Raw genomic sequence first — 21,631 nt, 5'->3', positions numbered from 1 at the left:
CAACGTAATTGCTTTTTTAATGACGTGTGTTTTCTTCAGATGTTTGAATACTTAACCGAAATCATGTCAGTTGCTCCGATATAAATATTGTAACCGGTTTAATCAACGCGTTGTCAGGTAGCAGCTCTGTGAACACGGTCCAACACGCAACAATAGAGGAATATGTGTTTTCTGTAGATCCGACCAAAGCGCCGATAGACTGGATGGATAGCGATCACGTATTATGTGTTTACTGTAGGTCCATGTCCGTTCGGCCACTATAAAAGTAAGTGACAGAATTCGTTCAGGACAGTTACAAGTAGCAGTAGTGGCAGAAGCACGCGAACAAGTAAGAAAGTCAGTTCTCGGCAGGAGGTACCCCTAGAAGTAATTTAGGTAAGAACAGTCCCAAGAATGCGAAATCTATGCTATAATTTGAATGAATTCTCAACATGATATCTTGCCTTCCGTACTTCTGAAAGAATTGCGTCAGGTTAAATAAACTTGGCTATTTAAAAAAAAAAGTCGTGTCTGTTTAGAGTTGGAATGGAGATTACAAATAAAAACTTATAAATAATATACCCGTATTTACTTGTCAATTAATTTACAACTTAAAACGAAATGTATATAACTTTGTCTGAAATATAACATTTTAAAATTAGTCTATATAAATAGTGTATCTTGCAGATTTATATCTAAAACTAACTTCGGATAAAAACGAATGTAAAAATAAATACATTGTTTAGCTCTAAGTGCAAAATTTATAAAAATAATGCATTTAGCTTTTGTAATACCTAGAGGGATGGTTCTGGATTCAAAGAAAGTTCATGAAACCTCTTCTACATCGACACATCAGCGTTAAAAATATTGTATCTCAGTAGGCTACTGACACTTAGGAAAATGTCATTAGTAAGGTGATTTTACTTACAGTCATCAACAACGCAAGTATCCGATTTTCGAATATGTTCCATGTAAAGAAGGTTGCTTTCTTATCCGATATGAAGGATGTATATTCCAGCACAGAAAGAGATGAAACCAACTCTTAAACTGAGTATTTTAGACCTTTTTCTATATGAATTAATTTATTTAATATGGTATATTAATCCTTCTTAGGCTGTAAGTAAGCCCTATCTCAGTAAACTTCAGTTACAGTATAAAATAACAAATAGCAAAAACAGTTCTTACTAAAAAAAAAGAATATAGTTTATATTCCCTTCATAAATATATCACAGTTAAAATTTGAATTGAGTTTTTTTTTTAATTCTAAGATTGTTGTCTCCACATTCTGCTCTATATACATCAATTCAACAGACTTACAAACAATTTTGCAGGAATGAGGTCTGCTTGCGATATTCTATCCACTGTAGTTTATATTTTGTGTTCTGCATTGTGTTACGTTTTAACAGTAACGACTTTTTGTTTTGGAAATATTCCATAACGAGTATAAATGTATCTATTGATCCGAGACAGTAAGTTACCTCTGTAAACGCTTCCCTCATAAACATTCTGCAGTCAAATACCGGAATCAACTCGTAGGCGCTGGAGAGAGAAAAAAGTTCGACTTTTGTAAATGCACGTATAAGTGACAGAAATTGTGGAAATTGTGGCCTTTGCTGTGAAAATAAATAAGAAACAGAACGATAAAAAGAGACAAGAGAAAAGGGCTTTTGTGGTATTCCTCTTTATCTGGAATATATAAATTTTGGGACCTATTGGGTCCATATTGGTTCTATAAATATGGTTCGATTGAGAAACACAACTATTGAAGTTTTAGAAGGAAATGTTTGAATTACGGTAATGAATAGAAATGTCCATAACCGTTTTCTGTCGAAGGAATTTTGCCTCCGTTCTGTTTGCATGTACAAGATATGACACGAAGCCTCTTAACAGATTCAAACAGAAAGAGAAGGACACAATGTCGTCATACGTCAATATTTGAAGTAACATACTCAAGTAAATCGTGGCTCAGAAAACATGTATCAGATGTCTCCAGCCCTAATGACAATACTCGTTTATTAAGGCACATTATGTAACATGTGCTACTTTTAAACATTACTTAGAAATTTTCGTAGCTTCCTCGTGTTAATTTTTATGCAACATATGAACTTATTTACCATATTTACCTCTTATTTATTATGGGCATTGTCCACTGCCTTGGGCATACTTAATGTACATAATGTTTCAGAAGCTGCCTATACTTCCTTTTACAGGTAACTGATTTCCTTTTTCTGACACATATAAATTAGTATAATTACTTTATTATTTGTGATGTTATTGGCAGCAGTGAGTCTATTTTTTATTGCTAGTGGGGTGGGACTAAGTCCCTTGTACTGCAGCCACTTCTGGCATATTGTACCAGCCCCAGATGATAGGTGCGGGTGATTGTGGAGTAATTGGTGGAATGAACATTGGCAGGGGAAACCGAAGTACTCGGAGAAACCTGCCCCAGCGCCACTTTGTCCACCACAAATCCCATTTGACCAGACCCCGGGATCGAACCCGGGCCGCCGCGGTGGGAAGCCAGCGACTAACCGCGGCAGTGGGTCTAACTCGGGACCTTTTGAATTTTACATTTATATGATTCGATTTAGACGACTGCAACTAATATAGAAAATTTTAAAAATTGCTAGGATATATATAACAGTATAATAACCTATCACCTGAAGGCCGGAATAGAGCAAATTCTTGAAAAGGTATGCATATTAAATACCCCATACGTAACAAAAGAAATAAATTGGTATTACGACTTAATCTCTTAGGAAGAACCATCAGGAAATTGAAAGTTTTTCTCAGACGCTGATTTCATTATATAACCCTGTATCACTACTCCTTCTATGGTGCATTCCTGGAGTTTATTGGTCCGTGATACAGTCTAATGTCGGACTTTTTATAGCGACAGTCGGAAACCAACATATCCGTGAGTGTACTGAACAGCCGTATCAACTTAGGAAGAACAATGAACGACAGTGCTTATTATCAGACAAATGTTTTGAGTAAAGATCGAATGTTGAAGGCATTTAATTGGAGGCAAAATGCTGGTCAGAATATTTGCATTTCAGATAAGATAAAAATGTGAAAAACGTAATGCGCGAAATTATATTACGTCAAACTTAATACTTTGATCTTTGATCCTAATAGTGTTAGGACCCTTAAGACGGGAAAGATATAAGACAGGTACACTTACAGGTGAAACAAGTAATTCACTCACTATTTTCTTCGGGAAAAAGTACGAACTCTGACAACATTTGAGACAGGGTTTAAAACGAAAGAATAATGGAAATATAAATTACGATCCGCTGTGTTCTTAATACTAAATTTCAAATTAACTCGAGCGTAATATTGCTACCTAGACCACAAGCCAAAGCAAATTATGCGACACCACAAACATACTACAATTTCTCTTTATTTGAGACAGTTTCAGCTGTCCGTTTTTTAATTTATAGTCGGCTCCTATCTTACTTTTGCATATGTAAAACTTACCTTCACTGTCTTCGTGCTCGAACGCTGGGATCGTGGGTTCGAATCCCACTCGAAGCATGGATAACTGTGTATAGGTTTATTCTGTGTTTGTATTGTCCTATGTGTAGGCCTGGCAACGAGCTCATCACTATTCCAAGGGGTCCCTATCGTCTGTGTAATAAAGTTTACGGAACTGAAGAACAGGCCAGCGCCCAACAAAGGGCTGTAATGCCATTGATGAATGAAATGAATGAAGAAGAAATTACTTTCTTGTTCATTTCAGTTTTTATTATTACTGTGAAAACATCCCGCATTATTATAAATGAAATATTCACAGTTCTGGAAATGAAATAGTCATCATTACTATTGTTCCTGTTACGTGAAAAGGTAATATGATTTCGCATTTTTAAAACTTGCATTATTAAATACCAGGCATTCTGTTCCATCAGTGAACACAATCATGCTTCCATTTGAAAGCAATAAACAGACAATGTTGATATACATATATTGCGTATGTTACCATGTAGGGTTTATTCATGGTGCTTTTGTCATCCTTCCATTTTATATCTCCCTTCTGGTGGGATCCAATAAATTCCATATTATTTATGGTGTGTCGGTTTTTTAATACACGAATCCACATTTCCTCGCTTCTCCTCAGCTTCCTTAATATAATAACAACTGTTTCCTGATTGTAAGAACTGGAACTTGCAGAGAAGCATTATTGACATTGATTATAGTACACCAAACTGCATAAAGTAACCAAGAGTTAACAATTCCTTCAAATAAATAATGGTTTAAATTCTAAGTTGATGCAATCTCTGACTAGTGTTACTAGTATGATAGAGAAGTGAACCAGATTTATGCCTTTTCCATGAATTGCTGTTGTTCTTTATTAAAATACACTAAATATATTCAATAAGCAAAAGTTTGTCTACAGGCCTGTTTTAAAACGGATGGATTTAATGTGTATGCTCATATACAAGTATTTACATAGCAATTTTATAGTTTGCTACAAATTGAAGGAAACGAAGATGAAGATACAAGCAGTTAATATATTGTATAAATAAATATTTCAACAGGAGAGGAAATGTAAGTTCTTTTATGAAGAGGTTTGCACATGTAACTAGTTATCATTTTCAGTTGATTATCTTCATATTTTAAAATTTAGTTTTCTTACTCATATACAAGTATACTTATCGTGTTATGTATGTTAATACGTATCATTTTATGAAGTCATTGTTATTATTCCAAAAAAAAAGATCAGTTCGTGTACATACGTGTAATTTTAATCTGCACTGTAAGAAATTGCATGACTTTTCGGTGCTGCTCGGAAGAGTGGTACACTGAAGAACAGAATTTTAACCTGATATATCTGCTTTCGAATTGTGCCTGGTTCATATGAGAAATTAGGTGCAAATAATACTCGAAGACGCTTCAATTTCTCTCTCATCACTGATCCACCGACACAAACAGCGTCTACAAGCCTAATAATTAAATCAAATTATTTATGTAGCGGCAGAAAGGAAATAATAACAATGACATGTAGATATCCTTGATCCGAAATGCTTCTACATCAAGCGCGTACAAATGATAAGATAAAGTTGTCCCTGTGCTTAACTAATTAAGCACTACGCCATGAAGGCGTATGGGGGAGTGGATGTAGAGATCCACATATTCTTCACTTCAACACTAGTTGGAGGTTGAGTGATCAGCTTCAAGCCCCAGGCACTTTACGCCCGCGGAAAGAGTCTCCAGTACCCATTGCTTAGGAGGCTGGGTGGGCCCTGGAGCCGGTCTAGACGACGTAGAGAGGAGAAAATTCTGATCTTACAGGGACTCGAACTCCAGCTCGTAGGCAGTCGCTATACCGACGCACTACCCCGACTCGCCCTGCGTACGGATGATATAGAAGTAAACATTCAGGCAATCTCTGACAGTACATGTTCAGATTGCTATTGGGTAGTATCACCGAAAGGAATGTGATGTTCTGTCTTGTCATGTTACTTCAGTCGGCACTGTGTAATCACAGAACAGATGTTAGTGTATAGATTCATGTTCCTATTACATAGACCCACTACTTTATTCAAATAAACATGTATATTTGAAGGGAAGTCATGTAGGACCGTTTCTGCCCAGTTTGCTGTAAACCTAACGTGAAACGTTAAACAACAATACAAAGATAAAGTCATGAAGGCAGTGGATTGTAACTTACTTACTTACTTACTTACTAATGGAACTCGAAGGTTCACTACCGTGTTCAAAAGAGCCCTCCACTGGTCGCTATCCTGAGCCAGATCAGTCGAATCCATACCATCCCATCCTGTCTCTCTAAGATCCATTTTAATATTGTCCAACCACCGACGCCTTGGTCTTCCCTGTGGTCTCTTTCCTTCTGGCTTTCCCTCCAATAACCTATATGCATTCCTTGTCTCCCCCATTCGTGCTACATGGCCTCTCCACCTTATCTTCCTTGACTTGATCATTCTAATTATACTTGGAGAAGAGTACAAGTTAAGAAGCTCCTCATTATGCAGCTTTCTCCTACCTCCTGTCACTTCATTTCTCTTCGGTCCAAATATTCTCCTTAACACCCTGTTCTCAAACATCTTCAGTCTATGTTCCTCCCTTAATGTTAGAGACCAAGTTTCACACACATACAGAACCAGGGGCCAAATTATAATTTTGTATATTCTAATATTTATGTTTTTGGACAGCAGACGAGAAGACAAAAGCTACGGGACTGCATGATAGCAAGCATTACCCGAGTTCAATCTCCTGTATTGTAAGTTATTAAGACAAATTTTCTGGTTATAAATCAAAATATGAAATCGATTAATTCTTTTAATCCTTTAGATTCTCGCTTTTCCTCTCGAACTTTGCTCTTCTTGGTTAGTTAGAAAGATCAAGTATCACTGGAGACTACTTCAGGTTTACGAGAAGACATATATACTGCCATGTCTGTAAATTGCCTACAGGAAACCTTTCTTCACCGTTATTGCATCCGTACCATTATTTTCAACCTTCTACTATCTTCTTGAGATATGTTACATTTTTATGTTCTGTTGGAATTTAACGTCCCTTAGGGATATAGGCTACTTGCGATACAGAAGTGTGTAAAGATAGGTATCCCATGGTGTTCTCTTGAACCGGATATACGATATATAATACAGAATAATTTATATTAACTTGCCTTTACCTGCCTATAAATGTCACAATTTATTTTCGTACAAATGGGTTTAGGAACTTCTTATGTATATATGAAGCACAGTTCAGAGTACTTGTTCCTTTTGAGATAGTAAAGGAGATTTAGGAGGAAATTTTTCTAAGAAATAATAATAATAATAAGTTCTTGTTTCTTGTTATAAGCACGTGTTAAATGGTGGTTTCCCTTGTAAGCAGTTTCGACTATCAACTTAATCTTTTCCACATGCATAGAAGTAAGGAGAATACATGTGTACACAGTATTTGCAGTGGCAATATGTTAAATGGCCGTTAATTAAGAAGAAGAAGAAGCGGTTGTTCACTACAGTTAGAAGTACCACAGGTATTTTTAGGAGTCAGTAAGACTTGTATTACTTTGCTACAATCAGATGAGACATTTCATCGTCTAAAATATTGAAGTGCCGGTCACGGTAGCCGAGCGGTCTAAGGCATGTACCGTCTTCGCTCGCTTGGAAACCGGGATCGTGGGTTCGAATCCCACCCAGGGTATGGATGTTTAGTTTGTGTGTGTGCGTTTTTCTGTTGTTGTGTATAGGTAGAGACCTTGCGACGAGCTGATCACCCGCCCAAGGAGTCCTACCGAATGTGTAAGATCTAGAAAAACCGAAGTGAACGGAGAAGTTCATGGAGGTAGGCCTAGGCCCACTGGGGCTGTAGTGCCAAGGAAAAAATATTAAATTTCTTATTTGTTTTATGAATTCTCAAGTAATGCGACATTTTTACTCAAATCAATGGGTTGTATGATTTCAATTGTAAGCTTCTAAATTCAGTATTTCCAACTCAGTTTTCTACTTCCTATACTTTTAAGATGTACACAATTTATTTCTGAAAGAGCAGAACCTTCTTCATGCCCTGAAGCTTACAATTTGAAGGAAGGTAATTATACTCGTACAATTACCCATCTTATCATTACAGACTAAAATTACGTTCGATGTACAAAATGCTTTTGTTGTTCCTTGTTAATGCCTTAAAGCATTTATAATTGTTTTATTCTTATAATTATTATTAATATTATATTTGTATAATAATACGTAGAAGAATAAAACAATTATAATGCTTTATATTCCCGGCGGTAAAGGGCGGCCGGCGCATAACCCTGGCAAACTTATCGCCGTATGTGAGCCGATTGTCTAGAAGATGTGAGAACCTCGACGTCTCACAACCCCATGGGCCGCCACGGCCTGTTACAGGAATAGCTTTACGACTGTTGGTCTTAAGATTTCCTGCTCGGTACATCACAGAATTCTCTGTGTCTAGTGTCTGCTATTCCAGTAAAAAATTGTCCTTCTCCCAGATGAGCTTCAGTTGATGATGATGTTTATAGGGACATTATCTTATTTGGAGCCCGTCCTATACCTAATAGGTCTGGATTTCCAAATTTCTCTCGTTTACTTTTCATTATGCCACTTTCTGCTTTATGCTTCAGTCTGTTTTCCGTCTCTGTGTGCCCTACTTCCTGATCCGGGAACTTGTCTGCTCATGTATCACTTCAGAAACTTGCAGTGCAGCAGTCTTGTTTTCGTAAGAGCAGAGCGTCCGACTTTGGACTCGTTTCCGGCCCCTTCCTCTGTCATCTGCAGTGACACTCTTGTTTGTCTGTCGTAGTCTTGCTGTTCAGACTTGGGCGAGCTGTTACAATTTTTGCGTAAACTTCATGCTTCTCTGCTACGTCCGTACTTTCCTTGGCGTTGCTTGTCTGTGCAGTACTTTTGTTGAAGTGGGAATGCGATGGGCGAGACATCTTTCGGTCGAAGCTCAATGGTGTCTGTTCCCGTTCTCCTGTGTACGCTAGGACTCCGTCAAGTGTTTGTCCACTTTCGCTAGTAGTTACTGCTACGGTTCGTGGGAGATGGACCTACTCAAGTATAATGTGAATTCGAATTGTCTTCACGGTTTCTTTGGAAGAGAGTAAAATCATTGACAATGGTGGATGAAATCTGTAAAGTGGGCTTTTTTTATGAGGCTTAGTCAATTCTACGGATAGAAAAGGCATATCAGGTTAAGAATCTTCGTAGAATATTTACTTCGGTTCTCACCTCTTACCTTTTCTTTTGAAGCAAAGTGGCTAATTTAATCCATGCATCATTATTTAAGCATATATTGCTCTGAGAACTTTACGTCACGGTTCCGACAGAACATGATGTTCCGTATATCGTTTTTTTATATCCGTCAACACAACAACTCGGTTCCACATTTGCGCCAACAGAGTTTATTTAATTTACGGTTCAACTATGCAACATGTTTCGGCTCTCTTAGAGCTATCATCAGGTGATACAATATGTAAAGTCATAAAATATTGAACTGTAACTGTTAAGGATTCATAGTACAAAATATCAAGTATCATATAAAATGATTTATAAAATAATTTGTATCTTTATTCTGCTCCTATACAATGATGTCTCATATTACTTACTTAGAAGCTGAGCCTTTCTTTAGAAGAAGCTAAATCTGCAGATACTCAAGAATTTCCCAGCATTTTATGGAACTCGAAGATTCATTGTCGTGTTCACAAGAGCCCTTCACTGGTCCGTATCCTGAGCTAGATCCATCCAATCCATACCAACCCATCTTATCTCTTTAAGATCCATTTTAATATTGTCCCCCACCTACGACTTGGTCTTCCCAGTTGTCTCTTTCGTTCTGGCTTTCCCACCGATATCCTATATGCATTCCCCTTCTCCCTCATTCGTGCTACATCCCCTGCGCACCTCATCCTCCTTGACTTGATCATTCTAATTATACTTGGCGAAGAGTACAAGTTATGAAGCTCCTAATGATGCCCCATATGTGATTCTAAAATAAGCTGAAGAACAAAATCTTCAGTGAATTCCGTTTCTTATTTGTGTTTCTATTCAGTAGTCAGCAAGGATATCACAAAGTAAATGGAAGCTCTTTTGCATAACTTTCCCTCCGAAGACTGGGTAGAAATATCGAAAAAAAAATGAAACATTATTACTGAAAGGTCTCGTCGAACTGGCCTTGCATTTGGCTCCCCATGGAGGGAAAAATCTTATGCTAACTCACGATTCCAATAGGTTTCTCGCTCCCCACTAACTGAGGTATGGAATTGAAGATAAGCCAATCAATAATGTATTATTTCCATTTCTGTATTCATCTATTCTTCTTCTCCCTGAATCAATAATGGATTGCAGCAGGTCCCTATTGAACTAGCAACAAACATCAAGCTATATTTTGGGTGTGGAAGGGTGTTTGGAGATGGGGTGAATCGTGTCTTCTTAGCAGAAAAGGGAACTATGGAAATTACAACACTTGCATGTTAAAATATATTTTGATTTATTAACTGAGTATTTTGATTTAATCTGTTATTGATCATGTGAATATAAAGGGGAGGCTACCTTGTAGATTAATTAATTTAATTGTATTAAAATCAGGCGCAGATACTACTTGGTGCCTAATGTTGTCGTCAAGTTGTCGGCACTCCTTCGTATTCGGGAGGCCCGTGCTTCAGATCTTTACACGGAAACCGGCTAACCTGATTTTAGTGTGTTTCTGTCCCTCCAGACAAATGCCGGGATACGGGCTTATTTAAAGTAAGCCACGGCTTCTTTCTTTCACGTGCTCTCAAATTAATTATTCACCTATCAGCCCATCGTTCGACGCTATATATATATATATATAGCCTTAGCATCGTTAAGTGTAAGATATCTCCTTGATTATTTCTAATTATGTGACCGGTAACAATGTAATGCACATTGCATAGACGTATCTCGTGCAGATCTGTGTGTGACAGTGACATATCTAAAACAAACTCCGCGGCTTGAGTCTGCAACCGAACTATACCGACCGAGCGACCGCCGCTTGTCGGCGAAGTTAGTGCCAAATTTAGCGGATAGAGTATGTCACGTGTTCAGTGCAACGAATCCCCACGGCCGTTAATTTCGGTTTTCTAGACCGGAGCCGCTATTTCCTTGAAATAGCTCCTCAGTGATCCTCAAGAGGCTGAGTGGACCCCTTTCCAGACCCACTACTTCTCAGAAGATCTGGTAGCGCCGGAAATTAAACCCCGAACCTCAGGATTTGTAGCCAGGAACTCTGACCAATATACCACAGAGGCGGTCTGAGAGTGACGTATATGTATTTCACATTTGCATCAGAAGAGAAATATACCGACAAGTAGTGTAGAATTTTGTAGTTTTCAAAGGAAATTAATATGTTGTTTACAAGTAACCTTATCTTAAGACATTCAGTCAGAATAAAGGGGAAGTTAAGAAGAACATGACCAAATCCAGACAGAATGCTCACTGTAAGCTCTCATTTTTTGCCCGCGTTCTACAGTGAAGAAGACTGTTCTCTACATCTGCATTATTTAACTATCAAGAGTCTTAGGTTGTGGAATGTTGATACGTTACGACACATTTTCTTTAGCCTGCTTTCATCAAGATGAACGTGTAAGCATACGAGATTTGTGGAAAGTCACAATTCGTAATCATATTCACAAAATTCCACCATTAGAACCAGTTATGAACCAGCTGAAAGCTCTGAATCTGAACACATTTCTCAAATATAAAATCGTAACATTGTCATCACATTTACGTCCCGAAAATTTTGTATGAATTTCTGATTTCCTGCAGATGTGCTGACGGTGTATGTATTGAGTAAAAGAGAAAGCTTAGAAATAGTTACTATAGGATTCTGACGATGGTATAACACACTGAGATATTGGGTTTTCGGACTTTATCCATTGTCCTGGTTTTTAAGATAAATAAGAAAAAGCACAACGTTTCGGAAACTGTATCTGTTTCCGTCCTCAGGTGAGGGAAAACACCTATTCTGTTGGGTCCCTTAGAAAGAGCTAGCCTCAATCACTGGACCAGTTTCAGAAACGTCTTGTTTTTTCTTAGTTATCTTAAAAACCAGGACAATGGATAAAGTCCGAAAACCCAATATCTCTATGAGAAAGCTTACAGCTTTGGGACACCGACATGTTCAGGAGCGGTATGGCATTTTGGCAGTAAACTTGATATCAAACATATTTTATATATACTATATAAAGATCTAGTTACCTTTTGGGACATTCTCAGACATTGCTCGAAAACTGTAAAGCCATATATTTATTCCGACGTCAAATCTAGTCAACCCCGCTGCAGTGTGCGATCGTCTTCACCCCCAATCCTGGTGGTGTGGGGCTTGCGTGGCGGGGTTCGTACCAGCTGATAGCGACACCTGCCCACTAAACACAGAATGTTACCCCCTGGGGCTTATAACCTGCATCCCTACATATACTAACGACCCCACTTCAATCCTTCTCACCATGGGGGCCCTTAAAAATTTCCCTTTACTTAAGCACTGTGCTGTCCTAACGAATGGTGAAATGAAAGGAAAGAAATCTGACAGGGAATAGCATTCAGACCCAAAGATAATACGAATATTTTTATTGTGTTAGTCACATTATTACTATCTGTGTTCTCTCGGCGTTGTTTATAGCTGACCTACCATTATTTAATAATAAGAGTATGCTATATAAAAGGAACATTTTTGTTGAGGTTTAATTGACTGTGTTCAGTTCGTTCGGATGTACAACTGAAGCGGTGAATTTCAAACCTACTTCTGCCTGATAACTATGAAATTCTCCAATGTTTCTCTGTTTTTCAGAATTATCAGCAGACGGCATCAGTCACAAAGTCTTGTGTAGATACTGAACATATTTGGAATTACAAACCTTTTCCCCCGAATATAAAAGCAATAGAATAGTTTCCCACATGCACTGGTGAGATGCTATCACTAGGAAGATCAAGACGTAGGTGGGTGGATAATATTAAAATGCATCTTAGAGAGATAGGATGGCGTGTTTTGGACTGGATTGATCTGGCTCAGGGTAGGAACCAGTGGAGTGCTGTTGTGAACACGGTAATGAACCTTTGAGTTGCATAAAATATTGGAAGTTCTTGAGTAGCTGCACAATTGGCGGCTGCTGTAGAAGGGCTCAGCTCCATGAAGTTAGTTACAGGGTAGACTTCAGAGACATTTGTAGTACCGTTACGAACGTCAAAATTCAGCTCAGTTCTTTGCATATTTACGTGCTGATCCCAAGAGCGAGTGAGCAATTACAGAGTCAGCACTAATAGAAACAACAGTAGTGAGAAAACACAGTACAAAAAAGATAAAAAAGAGAAATTGATTAGTTAATGTTATTTACATTTAAGCACGAGTTACAAAAAATATATATTTGTTTGCAAACTGCATTTGCCGCAGAAACACATAATATTACTAAATGTAACGGTTTAGTTGCAAATATATTTTATATAAACTTGTTATAATTGAAGTAAAGGCCAGTTTTATTGTGAGCGATACAGCATGTTTATAATTTATTATACTATAAATACGTTGTGATACAAGTGCTTCCATGGTAAGAGAAAGAATAGACATATTGAGTAGAAGGAAATAATAATAATAATAATAATAATAATAATAATAATAATAAAACGAAAACAAACTCCGTGGCCTGTAATCCGCAAGCGAACTATAGCGGATAGAGGGTGTCACGTGGTCAGCGCAACGAATCCCCACGGCCGTTAATTTCGGTTTTCTACACCGGAGCCTCTAATTCCTTGAAATAGCTCCTCAGTTATCCTCACGAGAATGAGTGGACCCCGTTCCAGACCCACTATTTCTCAGAATATTTGGTAGCCCCGGGAATCGAACCCGGGACCTCTGGATCTGTAGCCAGGAACTCTGACCACTAGACCACAGAGGCGGTCAATAATAATAATTATAATACAGAAAAACATTGTAACACATTTTGGAGGTACCAACGTGAGCAGGTGGCTAGCAGACTGATAATTTATTTATTTTTCTTCAAATTATATTTTAACTCTGTATTAATCAGTTTTATTTCACAGTCTTAGATGACAATGCACAGGGATTTGTTTTGTTGAGTATATTGAACATTCGCTGCGAGACGCCCCAACACAAGTCCTTCACGAACATAGGGTACAGCACAAAATTGTGACATGCATGCACACGAAGAGCCGCATCCTCTTCCACGACATTAGCAGTAGCAGATGTACACAACGCTGAGAGGTATAGGCTTCATCATTTTCAGAGTTGTGAACCTCTGTGCAGAACTAGTGTTGAGCGCTGCTCCACTGTGATCGGATAATTTCAGCACTTTTACCTTTGCTACACGTTTTGTGTACTGTTTTGCGCTACAAACTTCTGACATTGTTACATAAATGTAATGTCTCTTTAGAAAGTATATTTATAGAGATTTTCCAGAACATATGTTGTTATTTTTGCCATGGTAATGTAATTAAGCATTAAACTATCCATTTCAATTTTATAACACACCTTTCAGGGATACTCGCCATAATTGTGTGCACGCATACATACATATATCCAATCTATATTCTAAGTTAAAGCAGTAATCTATCGACAAATAATTACAGAGACACCCAAAATTCCTTCTTGAAATGCCAATATACGGGGGAATTACACATTCGTGGTTACTGCTAAGCTGCCCATATAAATGTTGTCCGAAAGAAACATATTTATTACAGTTTCAAAAATGCATATTTAAGGCTTACCCTGCGGTTAAATGTCAGGGGTCATGTATAACGAATTCCCGTCAGTACAAAAGAAAGAAGGTTTTGGAAGAGATTCGTTTTCATTGTGGTAAACAGGCGTTTCGGGCTTTAGGAGATGCGTCATTAACTTCCAGCGCGTTTTTCAGCGTCTTTTACAGCTATTCTGCTCAAGCATTTACACCCTACGGCTGGCTTACTCTTATTTCAACACCTAACTCTTGCCTTTTCATCTCTCATTCCCAAGCCACTGATATGGGACGCAGAATGTTCCCCTGTTGTGGATAGAACCTATTCAGTAGGGAGGATCCGTTGTTTATCCAAACTTCTGTGTACATTTTATGAACACCATTTTCTTCAGAGTCAGATATTAACTTTGTTCTTAGAAACCTTTTCTCAAGTTCCGTTATTGACGTCAGTGGACCGTGCCGTAGTTCAGTCGCCGGCTTCCCACCGCGGCGGCCCGAATTCGAGCCCAGGTCAGGTCATATGGGATTTGTGGTGGACAAAGTGGCAGTGGGGCAGGTTTTCTCCCCTGCCAATTCTCATTCCACCGACTGCTCCACACTCATCATCTGTAACCCGGGGCTGGTACAATAGGCCAATTAGTGGCCGACGTAACAAGTGGACTCAGTCTGACACCACCCCAAGAATCTTAAAAAGAAAAAAACTACTGACTTTAGTAACGTCTTTCAGTGACATAGTTTGAAATTTTATTGTTAGACACGTCGACCACAGTAGCTGCGCTGTCTAAGCCATCAACTGTCTTCGCTTGTTTTGACGTTGGGATCGTGGGTTCGAATCCCGCTCAAAGGCATGTATATTTGTATGCGCGTTTATTCTGTGTTTATATTGTCCCGTGTGTACGTAGAGGCATTGCGACGAGCTGATCATTCGCCCAAGGAGTCCTATCGTCTATGAACAATGATTACGGAATTGAATAAGAGACCAGGGCCCTAAATGGGCTGGAAGAACAATTGAAATAAAAAGAGTTAGAACACACTGAAACTGTTTTGTAACAGACATGTAACTGGGAAAGAATATTTGCCTTGAAGAAAAGATTTAGGGTAATTTGTTAAACTTACAGCGCCCGAGCTCTTGGTCATCTCAATAACTGTGACCGCGGATTCGAATCCCACTGTCAGCATCACGTATGTTCGTTTCCATCTGTGTTGTGCTATGTAGGTTAGCTGTGTAGGTTTTGACTAAGATGGAAATATCCCTAAGGAGTGATAAAAGAATGTTCAACAAAATAAATAAAAAGGGACCTGTACGACGGAAATTAGCGTGATAAGTGATGAAACCAAATATTTTCTAAACCAGCATTCATAGAATGTGATATCTCGAACAGGCAACCTTACAGAAGGGAAGTGTATTGAAAGACATCTCCAATATGGCTATTTTGATTTCCCCGTAAGTTGCAGAAAAAGGAATTTAGTACATTCTAATGATGACATAACAATGTACACGATTTATTGGTGATTGAGGTACACTAAAATGTATTTTGGACACAGTATAAGAGAGAAACAGGGGGTGGGGGTGAAGTTTACTTTAGCTTGTATGAACTGCTTGAACATGGCAGTGATTTAGTTTAAGTGTGTTATCTAACGGAGCTGTCAGTAACGAGATTATATAGCGTCGATGACAGGATGACTAATAAATGTGGAGCAGTTGGTGGAATGAGAATTGTATCTTTGCTCCACATAAGAATATATTCTGGAATTTGTGTTCTAAATACTTTCTCTTACCCACTCTTTGAATCATTTCTCTTTTTGCGTCTAATGTCGGTGTGTTACGTCTCAAGAAAGCCACCCACTAGGATGAATCGCTGTTTGTCATCCCATTCCTGCTTTATCATATCCTTATCTAGCAACCCCCCCCCCCGGAATGTTCCGGTCAACAGGTTACCCAAAAAGATGACCTCCCTTGACAGAACATATTGCATTTGAACAGTCATTAATTCCACAATACATCAAGACGAAAGAAAAGGAAACTGTATCTTCTTCTTCTTCTTCTTCTTCTGTGGCACAACAGCCCGATGTCGGGCCTTGGGACATATAATGCTCTTTCCCCAATCTTCTGGTATCTTGTCTTCTTCCCCAAGATATTCGTCGCAGATCGCTTCTCTATGAGGACATGATCTATTTGATTGAAGGTTACCCCATCCGGTGCTGCCCATGTCCTTTTATGTATATTTTTGTGCGGGAAGTATGTAGAGCTGATGATCAAGTTCTTACTTTCTGCAAAATCTATTAATTTTATTCCATAATGGTTGGTTGTATCATGTAAACTTTCTGATCCAATTACTCCTCTGTGTTCCTTCTCTTTACCTATTTTGGCATTAAGATCCCCTAAAATAACTTTTATGTCATTATTTGGTAACTGTATATTGATTATTATTCATGCAATTCATATGAAAACAAATGTGCTATATTAGGAATATGGAGAAAGAATGCATGCCATATGCATCTGATGAACATTTTGTGTAAACTGATCCTTCTTGGAAGTGTTTCTTAACAGAACTGCAACATTTTCATCACATATCATTAGGTTCATTAAATATCCCTTTCAAACACCATAATTGTTGTTTTATTATGTAAAAACTAATGTTTTATCCAGTGCCTGGTAATGAGTTGATTCTTCACTGGTACACCGAAAATAACCTTGAAAACAGAGCTCGTATTTTCACGTTGCTTCCATACTTAGCTTCATAAATACAGACAGTGGAATATAAGATAAAGAAACTTAAAATTTCCATACATGATGAATTGGTTGCTAAGTTGTTTGTTGTCAGAAAAGGAATTATATCCAAAGCTGAAAAGTGTGTTACTGACTTATCATTCTCGCTGTTGTCTAAGGATTTATCACAGTTAAATGGAAGTAACATCAAACCACCAGAACTCAGATAATATTGCCTGAATATACCCGATAATTTGGAGGCAGCTGTCAAGGCACAGACAGCAGAGGGTCTTCTTCGAGTCTTCTGTTGGTTTTAACAAAGGGAAAAGAATCATTTTCACGAATCTTTTTCAGATTCTGCACACGAGTTTTGTAGCAGAATTCGTTTCCTAGTCCGCCTCCTCACATTTTTCATTGGGAAAATATCTCCATTTGATGCTGCCTACTATGTGTTCAGGATATCGAGTCTTGCTGACCGCAGTAGCAAATACAGAAACAAGTTAGCTTGCATTTTGGTGGACTACAAAACTACAAATGGAACACGCGCTCTCTATTCATAGAAGAAGAGTACATCTCCCAGCTCGGCTTAAGTGTATCAAGTCATGTTATTACATAACCTTGTCTGGTAAAACAGAACTTAAACACAACTGCCATATCTCTAAACTGGTTAAAAATTTAAATTTTATGAACCACTGTCACAAATCTCTCAGAGAATTATAAGTTTACCTGTTTGAAGGAGTTTGGAGGAACATATTATAGAGTTTTCTGTGCATCTTCCCTTAGTACCATCAGTCCTGGAGTTTTTTACAAAATAGTTCTCTTGGGGGGTGGTTAACCGTCAAAAGCTGAAATAAGACCATGACTTCTCACTGCATAATAAATGGTTTGTACGTATATGTCTTGAATGCAAAAAAAAAAATAGAAGATGAAAGGGACTGCGCATGTTATTTCAATTTTATTGCAAATTTTTATCAGTATACTCGATTTAGTCGAAACATGTTATCGAGAAAATTTAAAATTGTTGTGCTGTGTTCTTATTTTTTTTTCGCACTATGTATTTGGTCACTGACTGTTGAGCTCTTCATGTAAATAAATAAAGAATTGAGCTGAATTATTATTATTATTGTTGTTATTATTATTATTATTATTAAATGAAGAAGGACGAGTTGGGCGGAACACGTAGCTCATGTGAGAAAAATGATAAATGAATTAAAAATTTTTGACGAAGAATGATAAGGGATGACTTAACGCGAGAGATATAGACATACAAGGGCGAAGAATGTTGAAATTGATTTACAAAGAACGTAGCATGATGTTCTGGATTTTATTCAGCTGACTTAGTGTTCAATGGCGAATGGCATATAAGGCGAGGAGTATTTTCATCAGCTTGGCTACTGCCACCTTCTACAACCATTCACCTCACAAGGCTGGTTTCTCTGCCAAGATCCAGTGAGAAGGGGTGTTTCGCTTAAATGCAACTGAAAGTAATATGAAGAACTATACACAGTATCAACACGTACATAAATGGGACACTTTTGTGATGTTAGACCAGATTCATCCCATACGTTTTTGTCCAAAGTTCTTTTAGCCTATTAAATGGATTTCTGAAGAAGAAAATTTATTTCATTTGACAGAAAACTCATAAAATCTTAAATAAAAGGTGCATGTTTTCTTTTTATAGAATTCTTTTGTGTGCGTGTAACCGAATACACATTGAACCTTTCTGCAGTATCTCTTAGAACCATATACGATCTCTGAACGTCATAAAATTATTGTAATATTTTATTAATTTTAACATAACGTGTCTTACAGATATGTGATGATTGTTTTAAGTAACCGTAACATAACAATTTTGACCGTACACTTGCATAACTCAGTATCACCATGCAGTATCCGTCGTTTGATGTCATGTACTTGTTTTTATTTTAGTTTCTTTAAATTTTAATTGAATATACATATTACATTTGGAAGTCTGTAATTTGGCAGGGACTGTAGCATATTTTGACGTAGAATTAACCCCGAGACTTTTGGGCTGCATACAACACACTACAAAGTTGTTATTGTGCGACAACATAGGAAAAGAGGAAAGAAACGGACACAATTCAATGTTTTGGGAGAAATTTTGAAATCGTAATGTGTGGTGCAGTCTGAGGACATTTTATAAACGGCAATGAAATTTATGAAATTTTTGTTTCTAATCGGAAAGTTATTTAAATATTTCTGTGAAGGTTATCGATATAAATTACTGCATGTGCCTGCAGAGACTGTTGCATTCTTCCAAAAACGCTGCTGAAAACTAACCAACTATCCCAGTAATAAATAATAAGTTTGAGAGAGATAAAAGAATTACTCCAGACCGTAACTACTTACATACGTCTTTAGTTTTAGAATGTGGAGATTTAACACAGCTAACACAAAATCCCGCAATTGACCTTGTCTCGAGGCAACTCAGTGAAACACACATTTCGATAATCTGTCCCTTAAGATTGATTTCATCCCCGTGTTTCATTTTAAAGTCGCCGTCTTTCGAAGGAATTCTTCAAAATTATCTCTACATTTCATGTTTCCACAGCTGACATGCATGCTCAATTCCTTGATTTGACTGCAATAAATATACAGGGGAGAAACCATAAGCGATACATATACATCAGCAGTAAACCTTACTTACTTAAACCGTTCCTCTTACGCCTTACGGTGTCGAGGTTTGTTCTTTTCATTCTGATCATTTTACAGGCGGTAGGACTTCTTGGACGATGATTGATCAGCTCATCGGAAGCCTCTACCTAAACACACGACAACACAAACACAGAATAAACACATACACGAAACAGTCATGTCTTATGTGGGATTCTAACCCATGATCCCGGCTTCCGAGCGAGTGAAGACAGTGAATGCCCTAGACCGCTCAGCTACCGTAACCGGCGCAGTAAACCTTAAATGATAAAAATTTGTATTCCTTAGTAAAGTATGCGGAAGATATCTTCAGATTCAGCGCCATTACTATGGATCTTCAAGTTATGCTTCTGCACACATAATAGTTAGACTCGGATTACAGCACTGTGTCTGTCTCGCTCCCCCAAACACATGTAGGCCTAGAAGTTGTGAAAGTTCGGGGCAGTGTGTGGAGTGGAGCCTACATATCTGGAACACTTTCTAGCTGCCTGCTGTGGCAGACAAGTGGAAGTAGAAGGAGCAAGGCACGGAAGGCGCGCAACGATACAACCACCCAAGGGATATTTATTCCGTTGATCGACCTAGAACGGCCACAAAGGGGAGGCTTGTGCGGTCGTCAGTATGTTGAGGGTGAAAGAAAATAGTATTGACTGCCATGGTGTTTTAATAAGTTACCCCGTGGCTAGAAAGGTTGAAGTGGAAGGAGTCGAGGTTAACCTTTGTGTTTTGGGAAGGTGTTTATTGTGGATTATACTTGGATACAGAGGTCACTACAAAAGTGGAGCACTGCCACCGGTACAGCCCTTCTCGCATATGGCTGAAGATATACACGTAGTTTGCTCGAAACTTGCAATGAATTAAAAGTATTTGAACGTTTGTAGCTAATTGCGGAAGATGGATTTCGTTAATAATGTGACATTATATCCTGCGAGCAAAAATTGGTCATACGACGTTCAGAAATTATCAGCTTTTGTTAACTTGTTTTACTTACTTTAAAGTTAAAAGACGCTAAGCTATGAGATCGCCGTGCCGTCTGTGTGCGTCTACGTTTCCCCATTTCAACTTTTGAGCCAGTTGACCAATTTTCAGATATCTGGTTTGAAATTCATGAATTGGAGCCAACCTGAAAGTCATCCTATAATTAATAATAACATGACGGGCTCTCGAACTTGTGAGGTTGGAGCGGCATTATCGACAGTATATCGTGATGAAATGTTGTATGGAAACCGATCTTAGAAAAACACGCAACTTTTGCTAGTATAATTTTTATAAAATATAAAATAAAATATTCCGATCGTGCAAACATTTCCTTTGGCTTTTCTTTCGATAGAAATAGTAGCGAACTGTTGGAGCTAGAAACGTGATGTCTGGTACATTGGCAAATTATAAACGTGCATTTAAACTAAATATGAAATAGTATTTATTAGTCAGTATTTACAGCCATGGTGATAAACTTTAAGGTTATGTCCTACCGGTACAGCGTATACAGAATCAGTCAGTATGTGGGAGCTTATAAGTTCTATAGAAAATAGTAAAATAAGAGTAACATGTTTGTATGACTTGATGAAATACATATGCATCAAGAAATTAGTTTTATCAGTTCTTCTCATTATTCCATTATGCTTCCACATTATTGTCTGCTCGGTCTTTTAACATGATTTCCCACGTAACTTGATAGAACTTGGAATCGTTGAGAAGTTTGTTACGTAGCAGAATAAGTATTCACTTTCGAATTTTTAAGGAAGCTTTACGTCGGTATTTTAATGAAAGAAATCGTACTCACAAAACATGTATATAAGCATATAAAGTTAACAGACAAAGAAATATTAATGAATGTGGCAGTTTAAATTGTATATTAAATTATGTTATTTAAGTAAGTAAGACAATTTTTTTCATATATGTTTCTAAGAAATCAAATTTTCTTATATGACAACCCTTATCCCGTTAACAGTACTGCGCTCTAATAAATGAAGAGCTGCTTCTGTACTGGCAGAAATATGAAAGTAGCAGGGAACGGATCTTGTCAGGTACACCATTATATTCTTGAGGGGGAAATTTTGATATATATATATATATAT

Source organism: Cryptotermes secundus, unplaced genomic scaffold (assembly GCF_002891405.2).
Source record: "Cryptotermes secundus unplaced genomic scaffold, Csec_1.0 scaffold751, whole genome shotgun sequence".
In the NCBI taxonomy this organism is placed as follows: domain Eukaryota; kingdom Metazoa; phylum Arthropoda; class Insecta; order Blattodea; family Kalotermitidae; genus Cryptotermes; species Cryptotermes secundus.
This window is presented reverse-complemented; position numbering follows the sequence as displayed.